A 15944-nucleotide genomic window follows, 5' to 3' on the forward strand; every position below is an offset into this window, starting at 1 on the left:
AACCGAGAACAGAGGCTGAGATAAATCATGGAGGAGGGGAGAGGTGTGCTGAGAGGAGCAGCAAAATGAAGAGATGAAGAAGTCAGCAGGAAAGCTGACACCTCATTAATGCGGCAGAACATCCTGTACTCAGCACAAAAACCAAATGAAAATGAGTAAAACACAGGAGGAGACCTCTGTTTATGAGAGATACAAGATCAGCTCAGACTCTGTTTTACCTGGGCTGCTCCTTTGGCCTGTCGGGTCAGATTCTGTTGTGTTATTTTTTGTTCCAAAGGGTTTTGGGTTCATGAAGGACGGGCTTTTCCTCCTTTGGCTTGTTGGACCACAAAACAAGGTTCAAAGCAGGGATGGAGGAAAGAGAGCAACGGCAGGAGCAGAGATGAAGAACGCAGGCAGACGCTGTTTTGACAGTGCTGATCCTCTGGGACTTCCCCTCACAGATACCTCTGGAGTTTTACAGAGACCAGTCAGGGAAATAAATCAAAGACATGCAGAGAGTGTCAGATCCCCGGGGGTGGACAGCACAGGCGCTTTATTAATGCCAGAATTCAGAGGGAAGCTGCACTGAGAAACGAGAATGTGACCGGAGGAAAAGATTTGCAGATTAGCGTGGAGATGGGCAGCTGAGTGACAGACTTTTTAAAAATGAAAAGCAGGTTTTTTTTTCTCTCCATTAAACCATAAATAAAGGATTTATTAGACAAGGATGTTTCCAGCGTCCTTCATGAGGAAGAGAAAGGACGACCCTCAGCATTCAGTCGTGATTGAAAGGAGGAAAGCTTTTCTTTGGGGGCAGCTCCACGGCTCTCTGTAGGGGTAGCTGAGCTTCTCCTTTAAGCCTGCCCTGCTGCTAGAACCCACCAAGGCCAGGAAAACCAAGAACCTTCAAGCAGTTTCTGCAACTTTCTCTTAGAGCATTTTGGGTGGAAAAGAATCACTTGACTGCAAAAATACAAAATACAAAAAAAAAAAAATAACAAAATAAAAACCTTTTCCTTTCTTTTTAAGACACAGCAACACGGCTGGGAGGTCAAAGACCGGAGATGAGTGACCTTCAATCCAGCATGAAAACCCCACGTCAACAGGACCACATGTCTCTGACTTCACATGTCTGAACTCCTTCCTGGTGGGTTTCTGGACTCGCCTGAGCAGAACCCCTGAGCTTCGGCTCTGATCTGCTCCACCGAACCCGTGTGGTCGGGTCTGGAAAAGTCAGTTCCCACCAACGACTCGTTTGTTATGAATGATCAAGAAGGACTTTAGTTTAGACAGAAAGATTCTGTAAAACGTTGCATTTTTTTACCTATACTGTATGTTCACTATGCTGAACTCCAGCGACCGCTTCACCTCCTGAAACCTGGCGTTCACACTGGAGGACATCACATGGTGGGTTCTGTTTTCACTCTAATCAGTTCTGATTACCTGGGGCCCTGTGACCTAAAATAAAATAATAATAAAATAAAGGCAAATCAAAGAAGAGTTTGGGTCTCAAGAGGTTAATAGAAAAATTAAAAGATTTAAAATTAAGTTTATTTCTTCAAAAAGAGCCGTTGGAAGAATTGATGAGATTAGATTTTGGGATGTACCACTTTGGCAGAAAATGCCTACATAAACCTGTAAAAAGGGGAGCCTAAAGGTTGGCATTTCCAGGCCTGGGGGGCCAAAGTGTCTGCATGTTTTCCACATATCATTCCTCTACTCACAGCTGATTACTTGGATTCGGGTGTCCAGCCAATCAGAACGTTCCAGATCAGGTTATGTTGGCCCTGAGCGCCCATCCGTAGTCTATAGAGCTCGTGACATCATTGTTTTTCCACCTGCCTCCCAGTGAGAAAAGCCACCAATTACATGCAGTTGTTTCCCGACGGCGGCGTGAATGCGGCTTTGTTGTTTCTCTCAATTCAGTCTGGCTCACAAAAGCCTCTGTTTCAGCACGAAGAGTCAAAAATCCCACGATTCCCCTCACCCAGTTTGCTCTGCTAAAATGGGTTTCCATGGTGACCGCATCTCAGCCCAACATAGCAGCTTTGGGAGTTTGATGCCGCATCGCATTGAGCAATTCTGAAAGCAAAGGGAGGTCAAGTGGTAACAGCCCGTGTGTCTGGCTCCTCCCACAAACAGTGGACGGCGCTCAGAATGAAGACATTACTTTGTCTGAAATTTCCAGCAGATTTCTCCACATTTGGGGTTTTCTGATTATTTAAATTAGCTGCTTTTGCAAAAAATGAAACTAAAACTGGAGGAATTTTAAGAAAGGAAAACAGCTTTTTGTTTCATCTTTAAAATATTCAGGATGTGTCTTTAAAAACGAAGAAATTCCTCCTTTGGCAGCAAAGGAACATCTGTTCAGACTCTGGATGGAGACAGGAAATGACAGGTGGCAGTGAAGCCACGCTTCTGCTTTCCTGACCCGGGCTGCAGAGCAGCCTGGGGTCAGGACCCCGGGGGCTCTGTTGTCTTGACCGGGCCGACACCGCCGGCCCTAATCAGCCCGAACAACAGCACCGAGGTCCGGCCAGGAGGCGAGGTCAGGCCTGCTGCAGGGAGAAAATGAGTCCTCCAGGACTTCTGCTGGAAGCGCAGAAGCACAGCCAACAGCGAGGAGCCCCCGCCTGTCAGAGGGCATGAGGACGGCGGGTAAAAGGCCCCTCCCTCTGAGGCATCGGCAGGTGCAGAGCTCACCATCGCCGGGTTGACTCTCCTTCACAATGCCACTTAGATGTGTGTTTGTTCCTCGTTAATCCAGATTTAAATGAGACTTTTTCAAACAGGAAGTTTGGTGGAGTCTAAAACCACAAAAAAACGGGAACGGCTCGGACTGAACCACTCACTCCTGCCGCAGTTCCTGCTTTTTTCAGACTTCCTGAACTAAAGATCTTCAAACCTTCCAAACATTCAGGTTTGAACCAAAAACCACAATACAGCTGAGATTTTTACATTTTCATCCGTTTTTTGGAAACAAGAAGAAAACATTCAATGTTCAAGGGGGGGGGGGGGGGGGGGGGTGTCACTCTGACAGCTTTTGTAAAAACAACGTGGGCCTGACTCGACTTTTAATCATGTTTCACCTTAACAAAGGCACAAAGTGCTTGGTGCTTCATGGCTTTACTGTCACACGTGTCAGGAAGGCGTCGGCCGTCACCAGCCACAAAAGCCGTTTCAGTCCCTCGAGTAAGAATCAAGGGGATGCCAGTCAATTCCAAACACAGCAGAATCACTTTACTCTTAAAATAAAGGTTATAAAATAAAAGACACGTTTTTTCTGCAGCATAAACTGCCATTTCCAATGTGAAACATGCATATATTTTCTCCAGACATATTCATTTGCTCTTTAACCTGATTGCATCAAACATTTCGGCTGTTTTCCTGTCCATTCAGGGCCATAAAATGCAAAGTGAAGGTTTCTGAATGCTGCTGGAGTGCAGCTCTGACAATGACAGACTGGATTTACCATTTATGGTGTCGCTCTGCATACAAGGCAAATGAGAAACTGGCCTCCAAACACAAAAGAGACTCAGAGAATTTGACTGTATTCTCAAAAACACGATGTTCAGCTTCCAAGGCGGTAAAATCTTGGAAAAATGATCCAACTATAAAACCAGTCCAGATCAATGAAAACTGTTGTTCTGTCCTTTTTTAAATGTGGACAACATCTGCTCTCTGATCCTCCAGTAGCCTAATTAATGTGTCCTTTTTTCTGTTTATGCATTTTCTAGTTTACTGTCACAGTTTTGTCTTCTTTTACTTTCAGATGTTATAAACCATTTCGGAGATTAAATTCCCATTTAACGGCCACATTGTGAAACATATATATATATATATATATAAAAAAAAGAATGATTGTATTTCTGACCCAGGGCAATAAGAAATATTTAGGAGACGTTATGGCTGGGCTGTTAAAGTATAAAAAGTGGAGTTTACTTTATAGTTTTAAACATTATTACACCAAACACCAAACTGATTTGAATTCTTTTTTACGTTAGAACTTTAGGTAAATGTCTTAGTTTCCTTCTTGACATCATTTCCTTTGGTGTCAGAAAATGAACAAAACAGAAATCGTAGCGTTTGTTTTTTCTTTTTCCGTCTGCAGCCCGGTACCAGGTGGCCTATGGACCGGTACCGGTCGCTGGACCAGAGTGTGGTGTCTGACAGCGTCACCTGTACGACATAAGTGCGTCTCACTTCCATTATCTTTACAAATACTTGACGATACACTTACCACCCACACGATGATGGTACGTTGCATTGTCATGACGTCCCCTGAGGAGGTCGTGTGAACCTCAAGTGAACTGAAAGACACACCTGCGCTCCCTTAAGATGCAGCCGCTCCTCTCTACGACCCTCCATGAACCCGGACCACCCAAAAACCCCGTAGGGGTCGACCCCCATACAGGTGTTAGTAAGGCTTGAGACAGATAACAGTTCCTGCCCCCCACCCCCCAAACCCTGAGGCCTTTGTTTTATATCAAAGAACAACCCAGAGGATGAAAAGAACAACAGTGATGCTAAAAATGATCCCTCCCCCCCCTTGATAAATGTCTAAAGGCAGCGACCCTGAACTGATTACAGGAAGTGAAAAGACCGGTTGGACCTGGGAGTTCCGGCTGACAGAATGTGGTCCATCAGCTGCTTTGTTTACTGCACTCATAAAGGCCTGATGGATTTCTACAAAAGTATCTAATCATACACTGCAGAGGCTGAAATCAAAGCACACCTGGAATTAATGGAAGACCTTCACGCACACACTCTCTAAACTCCATTATGCTCCATTCATCATCCTCCCAGCACTCTGTGTTTAGTGCACGCCTGTAATTGCTTTGTGCACATGGGAGGGGGAGTCTGACGAGGAGTGTGTGTCCGTGTTCCTGCGCAGGTTCGGAGTATTCTCTGCATCCACGATGCAGGAAATGAGCAGGTTAGGTTCACCTCTGTGAGGAAAAGCTGCAGTGAACAAAGTTCAAGGAGATACAAGTGAAGAAACTGAACCAGATGTTCTGATCAATGAAAGTCAAGTGGAAACAGGTTTGGAGACGTGTTGGTTGGCAGTTTTCAAAGCCTTACTTACAGTATATACTGACTTTTATAAAAAGGGGGAACTGAAATTTGGAGGTTAATGTAGAGAGTCTGTAAGAGTAAAGGAAACAATTCTGAGTGAATCAGTTCAACTTTAACGTATCAAAGTGGATTTGTGTCATGAGCCTTGGTCATTTCTCTGTAAGAACCATGAGAAGAACTGAGAGAATATCTGAGGACATGTGACAAAACAAAGAGAACACGTGAGGACAGGCAGAACATTTTCTTAAGAATTATACCCAAAAATAACTTGTTTCTCCTGCAAGAAAAATATCTTTTTCAGACGTTTTAAAATAACTCTTTTTTTCAGAGTTATGTTTCAAAAGTATGTTTCTTTTTTTCACTTCATGCAAGTTCAAAACTCTAAAATTTGAGAACATACTAACTAATTTTTTTCTGTTTTTGAGAGTTACCGTGGATTTTTGGCAACAATTGTATCCTGAAACACAAAGTGAAGCAGTAAAAGACAAACATGTTGATGTCCTTGTGCATGAATGAGTGCGAACATTTCTTAAGACTTGCTGATTTCTTGTTTTGTTTTAATGATCCAAAAAGCTGTGATTTCATTTACAGCTGCAGAGAGGCTTTTTTCTGTCACTGACTCGACATTTGACATTTTGCAACAGTTCAGATGTCGCCTTGACTCTTTCAGAGTTGAATTAGTGAAATACTCCTAGTCTCCTTGGGTGTGGGCATCAGCGCGTGCGTGGGCTTAAGCGCACAGAGGTAATTAGTCAGAACTTTGGCTTGCCTGTACACGCTCCCACAGCCCCCCTCTCAGGGTCTTTGCATATTGTTGGGAGCTTTGTCTGAAACCTTTATTCCTCTGCTGGCCTAATTAGGTTTCAGAAAAATGAAGTGGGTCACTGAGGAGAAGCGGCTGCTGAGCATGGGGGTGAAGGAAAGGTCAGTGAAGGATGAAGAGCCCTCAACGCTTCTGCAAACCTCAGATGTGAGCAGCTGTGCTTGAACGCTGTTCTGGTGGTTCAAGAGTCAGGAAGGTCTCAGCTTTAGCTCCACATTTTAGGAGAGGAAACAAGAGTCAAACCATGCAAACACTCAACCATAACTGAAGAATCTGGATCATGACCAAAACAACATAACCAAAATGTTTGGTTCTATAAGAATTTCTTTTTAATCAGAAAATATAGACCATAGCCAATAAAGGTAAATCATAAACAAAGAATTTACACCGTAATCAAATAATTTAGACCGGAAACAAATCAAATGAAAAAGAAACGAGTTCAAACCCAAAGAATCTAGGCTAAAACCAAAGAATCTAGACTAAAACAAATAATTTAGACTAAAACGAATAATCTAGACCAAAACCAAAAAATTAGACTGTAACCAAATAATAATCAAAATCAAGTCATCTATACCATAGCCAACAAACGGTAGATACAAAACATCTAATTTATACCATAGTCAAATAATTTAGATGAATTATTCCCACATATTTATGTTCATTTGAGATGTACATTAAAGCATTCACCGCATGGATTTGAACTGCATCTACGGCTAAATGCTATTGTTGGCACGTGTAAGCCTAACCCTAACCCTTCTTCTGGCTCTATGCGGTAAAGAAAAAAAGCATGGAGTAAAAAATTACTAAAACTATGAGCGAACAAGCACATAACCACGTTTAGAAGATCATCTCTCTCTCTCTGCATGTTTCTTTGTTAAGAACGGACACTTAATATTTCTTTTTCTACGGTGGTTTCCAGTATTTCAGAGTTCTGCGGATGTCCAAATGATTTATTCCCACCTAAAGTGTGTCGTGTTTAAGCATTTGTTATAATCGGATAAAGTTTTTCTGGGCCCATGTACACAGTTCAATTCTGATCCGACCTTTTATCAGATCAAAGATATTTTGCACTGTGCTGGGGGGGTTGGCGGGGGGCCCTGCTCGGGGGGGGCCCAGCGGCGCCGGATGGGCTGTCCATCTACACCTGGGGCTGGGATCGGCCCTTCCCTGGCTCTGGGGCGGGACGGGACAGCCCTCTTGGGGCCCCCGGTCGCTCTGGGTGTCATCCGCTTCGGCTGCGGGGTCTGGGGTGGGGTCTTGTCGGCCATGTCCTGTGGGGGGGCATTCTGGGGGAGGGGGGGGCACTATTGGTACGGGGCAGGGGGGGTTGACGGGTCGGGGTCTCCGCTGAGGCCATCGGCGGTTTCCCCGGCCGGTTGGCTGCCTCGGTCCCGTCGAGGCCTGACCAGAGCTCTTCTAGGGCCGGCGTTTGGGGGTGGGGGCCTGGGCTTGCTCCGGGGGGGGGGGGGCGACGCTTTCTGGCTCCTCTCTCTCTGTGTGGGCTGGGTGGGCCTGGCCCCCTTGTTGGGGGGGGGGGGGGGACAGCTGTTTGACCACCGGGGGACAGTCTACCAGCTGTCCCCAACTTACCCCCTTCCTCATATAACCTCATATTAGGGTGAGGGGGTGGGGGGCTTAGCCTGCGATGGGCATTGGGGGGGGGGGGGGGGGGTTACTAGGCAGTGGTCTTTCGGTTTTATTTGCACCTTAGACATGTAGGGCCCTTGGTAGGGGGGTTGCTTGGACATCACTGCCAGCAAGCAGCAGATGTCCTCCTAGCACCCTACCCGCCAATTTTAACCGCACCTTAGACATTTAGGGCCCCTTGGTGGGGAGGGTGAGGGGACGTCACTGTGAGTAATCAGGAGATGTCCCCTTAGTGCCCTACCCGCCAATTTTAACTGCACCGCCCTTAGTACACACACCCCTCCCCCTTCAATATATACATTCCAACATAAACACACACACATGCACACACACACCCTCTCAAACACACATACACGCACACAATTTTGCAAGGAAGGTGGGACCTAGGACCATCTGTCCCCTACCTCTTCCTTGGTGGGGGGTACGGGCCCCTTTGCAACGGCGGCCGTGTCCCCGGGGTGCCGGCTTCCTGGGCCCGGCGGTGCTCTCTCCGCGCGGTGGGGGGGTTCACATTACATCTGAGCCGGGGGTGTTCGTGTCCCTGGGGGGTGGGTTCTGGTCCCTGCTCTTGAGCGCTGGGCCCCGCCAAATTTCCAACTGTGGCCGAGCCTGATCGGGCCATATTTACAACACCCTTTGTGGGCCCTCTTTTTTTCCCCGGGGTTCCCCCTCCTGGGCGGGGGCGGCGGGCCCCTGCCTTGCCCCTCCCTGGACCAACCGTGGGCCGGGCGGATGGCTGCCTGGAGTGCGGAGCGGGTCTCCCTTGGGGGGTCCTGGCTCGTACCTGGGGTGGGGGCGGGGGGATGCCCGGAACTCCTGGGTGGTGGTGGGGTGCTCTTCTGGGGCTGTGGGCGTCCTTCTCCGGTGGGGCCCTGCGTTGGGCGCTCCCGGCGCGGCGGGGGGGCTGCTCTCCTGGTTGGGCTGGGGCGGCGCTCTCTCTCCCTCCGTGCCTCCCTGCTCTCTGTCTCTGGGGGCCTCGCGGCGATCCTGCTGGCCCTGGCCTGGGTGGCGGGCTTGGTCGCCCGGGCGGCGGTTGTTCCCTGCCGGTTCCCGTGTGGCATTGGGGAGATTCCGGCTGCCGCTGCTGCTGCGGTGGGGGTCTTGGGGTGGGGATGGCTGGGCACTCTCCCTCCTTCTTTTCACATTCCACCATCCATTTTAGAAGAACATAAAACCTCACCTGAGCACAGGTGTTAGCTCACCTTTGCACTAATTGTTTGCATGACTGAATGACTGAAATATTTCACACTAGTTGGTTTTAAGGCATAAGTATGCGTGTGAACACTATCTGTTTTGTGTACATGTCGACAGGTGGACATTTTTGCAACTAACAGGTGTGTTTATAACATTTGAGTGTGTGTGTGGATAGGCCCCGCCCTTTTTGTACTACATTTGAACCTTACCATAATGATTAACAACCAGTAAACTTGTTGCTTTATGCTGCTTCATGGTCTTACCCCCCTTCCCCTCCTATTATCACCCTCCTACCCCCCCCTCTCTCTATCGTCCCTCTCTCTTCTTCCCCTCTTTCCTTTTCCGTCCGGTCCAACACCAAAGATTTTCAAACATGATTGAAATTAATAAAGTTTGGCCTCAATTACAAAAGGGGTTTATTCAGACATACCTTTGGTTTGTCTAAAGATTAATAACCTCTCTTGTTAAAATAAAATGTGTCCAACACAAGAGGCCCTCAGCTCTCATCTGTCTGCCCAGCTGTTGGACAGGACAAGTTATAAAAAAAAAAAAAAAAAGATATTTTGCACGTAACCACAGTTATTGATAGGTGAAGGTGGGGTTCATCCTGGACGGAGCATCGCAGGCCCCCCCTTTTTCAGTGGGGTGTTTCTACACCGTCAGTGATCTGATGAAGATGTTCAGAATTCTTTTATCTTCAATTATAAAATCTTCTAAATCAGGCATCCATTGATTTTTCTCCTTAGACGGGCGTGGACCCCCACTCCCAGCTGGGTTTCTAACGGAGTCTCCAGCCAAAACTCCCAGACAAACTGGGATCCTGAGGATCTGTTGTTATTGGTTATTGCCAGCAGCCATCCTTGGTGAAGTGTTAGGTCTTTTTTTTGTGTTTTGGTACACAGAGTTTCAGGTTTTACGTTTTTTTAATTTTATTTTTAAAATATTTTTCTATTTTTTCTGATGAATTAAATAGTTTCCATTAAGTCTATGCCTCCAGTTAATTTAGACCATAGCAGCCTAACGCTGCTCCTCCACATCTACCACTCTGTCCACATGATCTTGCACTTTTTTCTGCTGATTTCCTGGATCAGGCGTGTTCAGCCAATCAAAATAAAGAGTGACTGAGTCAGCCAATCAGGAGAAAGCAGTGCAGGGAGCTCTGTAAAACAGTCAGAGTGGGGAAGCTCTGACTTACATCCTCCAATAATCTAAAATCAAGACGGAAGTACGGAAAACAAAAACAGGAAGATCTGAGGGCGCGGTCAACCAACTCACCTTAAAAAAGAATCATACGTCTTTTGTGTGGACACACGTTTAAGGATCCTGCTATCAGCGAAGACCAAACACAGAGGAAGACATTCTGTGCAGCACAAACCTCCAACTCCAAGCCTCTTCATCAAAACGGGACACGCAGGGGTTTTAATAAAGGAACGGATGAGGCCATTCATCACAGATGGAAGCACAATGAGCCCTGCTATTACAGACGCTGCTGCTTCAATGTAAACATGTCTGAAGCTCTTTGTCAATGCTGAGTAAGGCGGTGCAGCCGTGGGCCCGAGCAGCTCAAATCAATGCTGCACCGAAGCGGAACCTCTTCTGTTCTCCACAAACCAGAGGATCTCCGTCTGACAGTAACTTTCTTGTTGCCAAAAGTCACATTGAACTGGATCTAAAGCCAGCTGATAGATACACAGTCATTTCTTTTAAACTGCGTTTGCGTGACTCAGTAAAGCCAACCTCCCTGTTAGTGAGGTCACTTCCTGAAAAGCCGAAGAAGTTTGCGTTTTTACCCTCTTGTGCTGAGATGTTTCAGAGGAGCGAGCGGTTCAGCAGAGCGGACCCTCAGGAGGTGATGCGGAAAAGGTTCCAACCATACGGGAACGATGTGAGGAACGCATGTTGACCTTGAAGTGATAATTGTTAGTTTTCATGTGTCATTACTATTCTGCGGTTTCCTTGGTGACCATGTCACCATGGTTACGGCACTTCTGACTTGAAGCAGAGAGAGTCCCGCTCATTGTTTCTGCTTTGACTCAGTGGTAAAAAGCGCCGACCTTCACATCCAGCTGAATGGTTGGCGTGTTGAAATCTGCCAGTTTTCTCGGCAGTGTGCATCCCAGAGGAGAAGAAAAAACTGTTGCAGCTGAATGTGACACAGAACCGCAGTTGTTGTTGGATCTGACTCCACCTTTTAGATTGAATTTATAGCTTTGTCCTAGAGTAAAAGGACTCTGAATACAATGAAGTACTGCTGCAGGCTTGCGTTTGCCAGAATTGATTTTTACAGACATAACATGTTCCTCCAGGTGAAGTCTTTGCGGTAGCGTCTTTCACAGGTGACAAATCTGCATTGACGACCCGAATGAATGATCCATATCTCTGACAAAAATGAAAGTTTTGTTGGATAACTCAAAGAAAAGCTGCTTGGGGTAAAGCCAGGCAGTAACATAAGAAAGACGTAAGCGTGCATCACATGCCTGGTGTGAACAGTGTAACTGTGCACTCCTTGCACAGTCCACAGGATTTAGGGAGTTAAAGATATAAAAAATCTATACGACACACCTGTCAGAAGACAGAACCCTGTCTGACCCCCTGGTCACTGGCGGGAGCAGCCTCCAGAGTACTGAATGGACTACACCTCCCAGCAATCCCAGTGCACACTTCCTGGATGCCACACACCTGACTCTCATTCACTCAATCAACCACAGTCTATTTAAACACTGCAAAGTATTGTTTGTGTCACTCTGCCTTCATTACCAAACGTTACATCTGGACCTGATCTTCTGTCTCCTGACCCTGTTTGCCTGCCGCCTGCCCCATCCCCTGCCTGGATCCTGACTACTCTACAGGGTCACTGAGCGGTCTACGACCTTAATATTTCATGTGGGTCACCTGTGTTTCACCAGGTTTGACCTTTTTTTTGCCCACAGACAGCCCGTATCCACCCAAATGGCCTGTTGGGACAAAAGGCTTAAGCTTCAAACATGTTGACAAACCGTTTCCTCGTGTTTTCCGAAAATAAAAACTAAATTGAAATGTGTGAAAATAGGATCTAACAACAGCAGGAAAATAATTTGAGGAAAACTCTGATTTTCACATCACTGTGGGGGTTTTTAGCCTACAGTTTTCAGAACATCCCCACCTCTTTGATCTTAGAACTACATAAGGACAAATCATCTCACATGTCACCCATTGAAAAAAAGAAATCTTGAAGTTGTTGTTTTTTTTTTTTTTTTGGTCTACTCAACTCATAGCACATTTTAAAAACTGTAAAAAAAAGTTGGTGGAACATATTTAAGCCTGAAAGGCTGAAATATAAGTCCAGCCACCTGTCAATCAAAACAAAAATTACACTCCTGTAAACGAAATAATCTGAACTCTGACAAATCAAAACAGATTATTTAAAAAATGACACCCCTCCCTCAGCATTGTTATAAATAGATGCGTCATCAACTTAGCCTAGCTGAAAACTAGGATGAGTCTGGAACCAGCCCCCAGTGGTCGTTAGGGAAACTGCAGCATCCCACACCTCCTGGTTGCTTTGGAAGGTCGGGGCTAGAGCTCCACATCAGTTTCTCAGCAGAGAACCTCCGTCAGTTTCACACTACTTGGTGGATTTCTGTCAGGTTATTTTACCCATTTATATAAAGTCTGAGTAAAAATATGAAAAAATGCTTCAAAAGAGGTTAAAAATGTCCTTTTTTAAGCTCACATCAGACTGATGAAACCTCCTGCAGGTCATTCACTATCATGTCACAGAAATTTCCATTGTCTGTTTACCTGTTTGACCATATGTCCCACGTGTGTGCACGCGTGTGCACGTGTGTTGGACAGTTTATGCTAAAAGGACGCACATCTGTGCCGCACAGCAGGAACAAAAGCAGGAGCACGTATCGTTGAGTCGGGAAGGTCGAAGGAGCGGCGAGTCGGGACGCCGGACAGCTGGAGTCCCGCAGCATTGAACCCCACACCCCATTAATCACAGGCTGACAGGCACATCAACCCCATGACAAAACAGCACCTCTGTCTGTGGGCTCAACCCAAACAGAGAAAGCTCTGAATATTTACTCTGCCCTGAAGAAAACACTCTTTCAAAGCTGGTTCTGAGGAAGCAAATGTTTGGACGAGACACTGAAATCTAATAAAATAAATAAAATAAATGTGTTCCTTTAAATGAGGAGAGGACCGAAGAGAAAGGCTGCGTCTCTGCTGCTCCTAAAGACGACGACCGCCTGGATTTTACAAACCAGAATTTGAAACACTGAGCCAAAAGGTCAGAGTTCAGGTCCGGCTTGTTTTTTATTACTGAAAAAAGGCAAAAACTTGATATTTTTATTGTAATTCTGTCCCGCAGCAGCAACAGCCGTCCGTTTGCATCAGTGTGTGTGCACGTTTTCAGAAATGCGTGTATGTTTGTTTTCATTAATGTGTGTGCACATTTACATGACTGTATGTGCATGTTTACACTGGCGTGTTCATGTATGTGTGGGTGCATGTTTGCGTTAGTGTATGCACATTAGCATTAGTGTGTGTGCACGTTTGCTGAAATGCACGCACATGGCTGTGTGTGCATGTGTGTTTTGGTGTGTGTGAGTGCATAAATGTGTGTGTGTGTGCACAAGTAGGACATAGAGATGAGTATCTGTAATCACCCACACAGAAACATCTCTATCTGGTTTGACCTCCACCTGCTATATGTTTCCACCTGCTGAGGGATGATGGGAAACAGGAAGCCCCTGCATCACAGCAGCTACTCTTTCATTGGCTGTGAGTCCCAACGTCTCCACAAACACACAAACCCTCTTTGAATGTCCTTCGTCCAACTTCCTGCAGCCTCTTGGCTTTGAAAAGCTGCAGAGTTCAGACCAGTGCTGGTTCACCTGAGAACACCTGGTTATGTCAGAGGAACATGTAGGTGACTCACTAAAATGCTAAACTGTCTCATTAAATATTTACCTACACAGACATACCACAATATGTGTGTACTTATTTGTATATGTTCATGTACTTTCATAATTGGATGACAATTCTCATGAACAATGAACATATGCTGACTGAAAACCAGCTCATTCATGGAAAATATTAGTTCGTAGATGTGGTGCTGTGTAACTGATGTAAAATTAAAGTTAACTTAAACATACTCATTCACAGGTTAATGTTTAGATTATTCCAATCATAACAGAAGTAATTATTGGCTGAAAGCTCTCTTTGATTTGAGTAACAGTTTATGTCCACTTCTGTTTTCCTGGAACCTTCTTCATTATCGTTTTTCAGAATTTCAATCTTTCTCTTGAAATGTCTTGAGAAGCATCACTTCTGTTTGTTGTTTTTTCATAGTTTTACGTTGCAGCATCTCCTTTCCAGCCTTTCTTCTTTGCCTGCACGGCCTTTTTTCTTTCTTCTTCTGTGAACCTGCAGCTGATTTCACACTCAGCTGACTGGAAACCGTCGACGTCTTTTGTCGCGTTCTGAGCTGATTGACGTTCTGGAATTTTCCCGCTCTTTTGTTTCCGCTGACGGATCGTGTTGCGGTTAATGAACCAGCAGCTGGTTAACCATGACAGGTTCTCCAACCTGCACGCACATCTACATAAACTTTACATCTGAGAAAATAATCGTTTGTTTGTGTCTTTAATCTGCAGAAACAACATTTTACAACAGCGATGGCATCTTCCATTTTTTTAATTAAATGTTGGAAAATTTTAAGAGTAAAAAATGACTTTTTTTGTTTGTTGTTCATATCAAAGTTGCCATCATCATAGAAAACTTGTAACCGCATATCCTTTGTGATGCCACAAATCCTCCATCATTTAATCTAGAATAAAAAAAAAGGCAGAAGACATAAAAAGAGGACATAAAAAGGAAACCGATGACGCTGGGATGAGCATCGTGCAGTGACCTCCCTGCAGAAGGAGCTGCTGCTGCTGCTGCTGAGAAAAGGCTCCAGGTCTTCCTCTGATTTGCTTAATTTCAATTTCCACAATAAAAAACACTTTTTAAAAGAAAGAAACACCTCCTCTCATTTGGTGTAGATAAAAAGACGTATAGATAATTTGGTTTAATGAGACCAACTGAACAAACTTGGTGGTGCACCCCCACAAAGTTAACAAATGTTTCATCAAAAAGTTAAAGTTTCCAGGTGAAGAATCACCTCGAAGTTTTTAGTGAAACCCTGGAGTGAAGGAAACAGATTCTCCAACACAAACACGGATCTGCAGGAGTTCTCATGAACATGTTCGTCTTACTGTGACGCAGAGAGAACGTTTTAGCACCAAAAAGATTCCTTTTACGCTGAAAAACGGACAAACGAGTTCTGTTTAAGAAAACTTTACGGCTAAAAGAAAACGGCTGCAGGGATCTATATCTAACAAAAGGTAAGTGATACTAAAACTGGCAGAAGAGGCAAAAAGCCAAACAGCAGAGGATTAATATTGCAAAGAAAAATCATAGAAAACTGTGAATCTAGGAAAGCAATCAAACAAATGCAAAAAAATATCTGAAATTCTTGGAATAAATGATACATTTGTTCAATAGTATTTACTTTTATTCTCCTAAAATGAATATTGAAGACGGATTTAAGAAAAATATGTTCATATGAGGCGGAAAATTGTCTTCAAAATAGTTAAATAAAGACAGTAATAAGTAAGTTTCACTCTGAAAGTTTGGTTTAGGAATAAATTGTTAAATGTTTGCAGAGTTATATTTATATTATATTTGGAATAAACTTGCAAAATTGTTGTTAAAGTTTTAGCTCCTAACAAGCATTAAGTTCTGTTGAACTATTAATTTCAGTGGGCATCAAGCAGCTTCATTCTGTTTTCAAACAAGATAATATATAAATATCCATGTATATTTTGTCTTTTGGTGCTGTTATTGCTTAAAAGGACAGAAATTTACAAAACAAAAGTGAGTTTATCAGCTCAATAATTCATCCACTAACAGTGAAATGACATCCAGAAGCTCAGCGGTCTTCTTCACCAACGCTTGTCTTCAAACAAATGTAGTGACTCTGTTCTGTGCAGTTTCTGACAAAAGTGATGAGGCCAGAGCAGCGACGAGAGGCGGAGTTATTCCTGGAAGTCGCAGACGAGTCGCTCTAAACCCGGATGATGGAAACAGTTTACACCAAACGCTCAAACCTCCGCCGGATCTTTCAGTTTATTATTTCCACACTTCCTCTGAACACAGAATCTCCCCCACCTCATGAATCCAGCTGAAAAAC

The 15944-nt window shown here is 44.8% G+C and overlaps 1 protein-coding gene across 2 annotated transcripts in view; it reads right to left on the reverse strand.

Annotated features, from left to right (window-relative positions):
• The window catches only part of LOC101172994 (leucine-rich repeat and fibronectin type III domain-containing protein 1-like protein), a 275228-nt gene that overhangs the window by 63329 nt on the left and 195955 nt on the right, over window positions 1–15944 (reverse strand). The gene's annotated exons all lie outside the window — the stretch shown is intronic.

This window comes from Oryzias latipes, chromosome 13, assembly GCF_002234675.1.
Source record: "Oryzias latipes chromosome 13, ASM223467v1".
In the NCBI taxonomy this organism is placed as follows: Eukaryota; Metazoa; Chordata; class Actinopteri; order Beloniformes; family Adrianichthyidae; genus Oryzias; species Oryzias latipes.